The sequence below is a fragment of the Corvus brachyrhynchos genome, unplaced genomic scaffold (genome assembly GCF_000691975.1).
Source record: "Corvus brachyrhynchos isolate BGI_N302 unplaced genomic scaffold, ASM69197v1 scaffold544, whole genome shotgun sequence".
Lineage (NCBI taxonomy): Eukaryota > Metazoa > Chordata > Aves > Passeriformes > Corvidae > Corvus > Corvus brachyrhynchos.
Genome location: NW_008238325.1, coordinates 2487808 through 2491280, shown reverse-complemented (window position 1 = coordinate 2491280; position 3473 = coordinate 2487808). Strand labels below are relative to the sequence as shown.

At 55.5% G+C, this 3473-nt stretch overlaps 1 long non-coding RNA gene across 1 annotated transcript; it reads right to left on the bottom strand.

Moving 5' to 3' along the window:
• Positions 1-17: 17 nt before the first annotated feature.
• LOC108446791 lies at positions 18-2627 on the bottom strand. The gene is made up of 3 exons (XR_001862093.1): positions 2363-2627; positions 557-1733; positions 18-402 (listed from the first exon to the last, which is right to left on the bottom strand). It is a non-coding gene; the product is annotated as an uncharacterized LOC108446791 (long non-coding RNA).
• Positions 2628-3473: the final 846 nt, after the last annotated feature.

Sequence of the window (3473 nt, the reverse complement as noted above, 5' to 3'; positions counted from 1 at the left end):
CGAGGCTGACCCCGCTCACTGAACGTTTCCATGAATCATCGGCTTTTATGGAAATCCCGGCGTCCTCTCCCAGCTGTTTCCTGTGCACTGCGCTGCCCGCAGGGGTTGGTTTCACTTACCAGGACTGAGCGGTCATTTTAATCACCGTGAAGTTCTGAACAAAGAACCGCATGTGCCTTTGGGGAAACGTACCCAAAAAAGGATCCTCGGGAACAGCTGGAGGGCATCCGGGAAGGGTCAGACGTGGAGCAGGATTTGGGTGTAACCAAGTAGCAGCACGGCCTCAGTGGCTGCCAACGCCATTCTGTTTGCTGATGTCTGGGTTTGGGGGTTGTTTTTGTGGATTCCTTCTAAAAATAACCCCAGCACCTCCTTGGAGAGTGATGGAAGCAGTAGCCGGAGCTGGATGAGGCAGGAATTCACCCGCTCAGACACAGGGAGAACTTGGATTTCTGATCCCCAGGTAAAAGGTTGGTTCAGGAGACCAGGATTTTCTGTGAATTTGTGTTCACAGAAATCCTTTCCTCTGGCTGGCTCTGGGTAAGGAGAGCCTTACCTGTTCCAAACCTGCTGAAGATCCACCTGACAGGGAAACTGTTTCTTGCCCACAGGACTTCCACTGGGAGAGGATGTGTGTGTGTGCCTGGCCCCGGCAGCAATGGAGACGTGGGGAATCCACAGCTGGGCAGGGCCATGCAGGAGGGCTGTGGAACATCCCCTGCCCGGGATCTGTGGAACAGCCTCTCCCCCGGATCACAGCACGAGTCGGGGTTCATGTCATGAGCATTTAATCCAAAGCCAGCACCTGAAATGCCTGGAGAGCAAAAACCCAGGCAGGCTCCTGGCACAGAGCAGGATGTGTGGAGGAGATGCACACATCCCAGAAGGCAAAAGTCTCCAAGGATCCCTCTTAGCCTGACCCAGGGAAAATGAGGCCGGGACCTCAAACCTCATGATCACCATAGCCCTGAGAGCACGAGCAGGACACTCAGTGCTCAAGGTGTCCTGCCCCTGGATCCCTGGCAGTGTCCAAAGCCAGGTTGGATTGGAGCAGCCTGGGATAGTGGAAGGTGTCCCTGCCCATGGCAGGGCTGGGATGGGATGAACGTCTTAAAACCTCTCACCTGGGGGGTTGGAAGGTGGGTGAGGACACGTTCCTGCTCTCTGGCCCGTGTCAAGGTCAGCGCTGGCTCTGCTCCGTGGCTGCTCAGAGAGGAGGGCAGAGGGGAAGGCTGGAGGTGCTGCCTCTGTGTCCCCAGCTCTGGAATCCCTCCTTTGGCTTTGCTGCTGCCAGGGGAACCCCAGAGGAGTCCTGAAACAAAAAGCAGCCGCGGGCCATCCCGCGTCCATTGACAAAGGCAGACGGAGCTCCCTGATCAGAGCCAGATGTCAGAGATAACATCTCTGCTTGCTGCTCGTGGTTTCCTGGACGGCAAAGCACCACCGTGCTCTCACCCCGCCCGGCCACGCGTCCTGAGCATCGTGCTGGGTAAAAGTGTGGAATCCTGGAGGGCTGTGCTGGGGCTGGGCTGGTGCTGAGGAGGGAGGAAGGAGGGTGCTCTCTGCCCAGGGAGGATGAGTTTTATTCCCTTGGGACAGCGGTGGCAGCGCCAGCCTCTCCACTCTGTGCTCCTTCAGTCACAGTCACCCCACGCGTGTCCTCAGGCCAGGTGTCTCCTCAGCATGGAGGGCAGGCTTTGAACCAGCTGGCAGAAAGATGCTGAAGATGTTTCCTGTTTTAGAGGTGTTGAGGCATAGAAAAACCTTCAGGCTTTGAACAAAACCTCAGCTTCTCAGCCTCTAAATCACTTTAAAATGGGACCTCAGGCATTTGGGTCCCAGCTCCTGATTGCTCCATACAAACCTGGGGTCCCGAGTCATGGAGGAATTTTGGGAAGCTGCACCAATCACTGATCAGGGGTAATTAAATCTGTGAGGGCCCTTCAGGAGATTCACTTGGTTTGAGATAATTTTGCTGTGGATTTCCCCTCTTGGCTCCTGAGCACAGGCCCTGGGGCTGCCCAGCACCTGCAGGGCCTCAGAGGGACCAACATTCCAGGGATGGGGCAGCCACAGCTTCTCTGGGACACCTGTGCCAGGGCCTGCAGGAGCTCAGGCCATGGTGAGAAACCCTCATTTTCCCTCCCCCCTCTGGGGTCATTCAGGGCTGTCCCCCGGAGCTGTCCCAGTAACTGGCTACTCCTGGGGAATCATCAGCTGGTGGCTAATGCCATCCCTCGAGGCTTTGATCCATCCTCAGCTCCCAACAGCTGGAATTCGGGTGTTCAGCCGAGGCTGAGACTGCGGGGATGGGGCTGCTCTGTCCCCATGGCCCAGGGCAGGACATTTGTCCCCTCCTCACCTTGGTGGCTTCTGGTGTGTCCAGAAGAGAGACAGAGAGCCGTGAGTGCAGGGGAGGCTCGGCTGGGCTCTGCAACACTTCCACCTACAGAGGAAACCCAGAACGGCAGCAGGAGCAGCCGCGGCATCCCGGGAATGAGGAGTCCAGAATCCCTGGGAATGAGGGGTCCAAAGAACCCCCCGGGAATGAGGGGGGTCCAGAACCCCTGGGAGTGAGGGGTACAAAGAACCCCTGGGAGTGAGGGGTACAAAGAACCCCTGGGAGTGAGGGGTACAAAGAACCCCTGGGAGTGAGGGGGACACAGAACCCCCCGGGAATGAGGGGGACACAGAACCCCCCGGATGATGGGGACACAGCATCCCTGGAGCCCCAGGGGATTGGGAAGCTGGAATGTCTCTGCAGGGTGGGGACACGAGCCCCTCACCCTCTCCAGCAAACCCATCCAGAAGGATTCTCCATCCTGGGACAAAAACGGTTACTTCTGCCAAGTTTTTTTCCTTCCACTGGAATATAAAGACTTTTTTCTTCAGGCCAGCTTTACTAATTTTAACTTCCTTTTTTTTTTTTTCAATGGCCCTGCTGGGCTGTGGCCAGGCAGGAGGAGGGGATGGAAAGCTGTTTCCTCTGCAAGAGTGTTTTTTCCAAAGGGGGATGTGATTGCCAGCCTGGCCAGGGGGGTTTGCTTCCTGCCCCAAGGAGCTTGGAAGCAACAAGGAGCATGGACAGGAGAGTCACAGACTTGGCCTGATGTGAAGTCATGGATTTCATGAGCATTTCCTGGCAGGAGCAGCAACCAGGGAAAGATTTCCTGGAAAAGGGGCCCTTATCACCTCCCCTGCTGCCACTCACCTGTGGGGTTTGGGGGGGACTGAAGCCCTAAGAGGGACCTGTTGGGCCGATTTCCATCAGAAATGTTCTCACATTGTTCATTTTGTCTCTTCCCAAACCATCCAAAGCTCCTGGCCCACGCTCATCCTTCTGATATCTGTAACAAAGCTGAAAGTAAAGGACAAGCAGAACAGTTTGCATGAAATGCCTTGAAACCTTTGCATCTTTTTGTTGAAAATTAGTAAAAAAATTTTAACAAAATCCTTTTCTCAGAGAAAAAGCA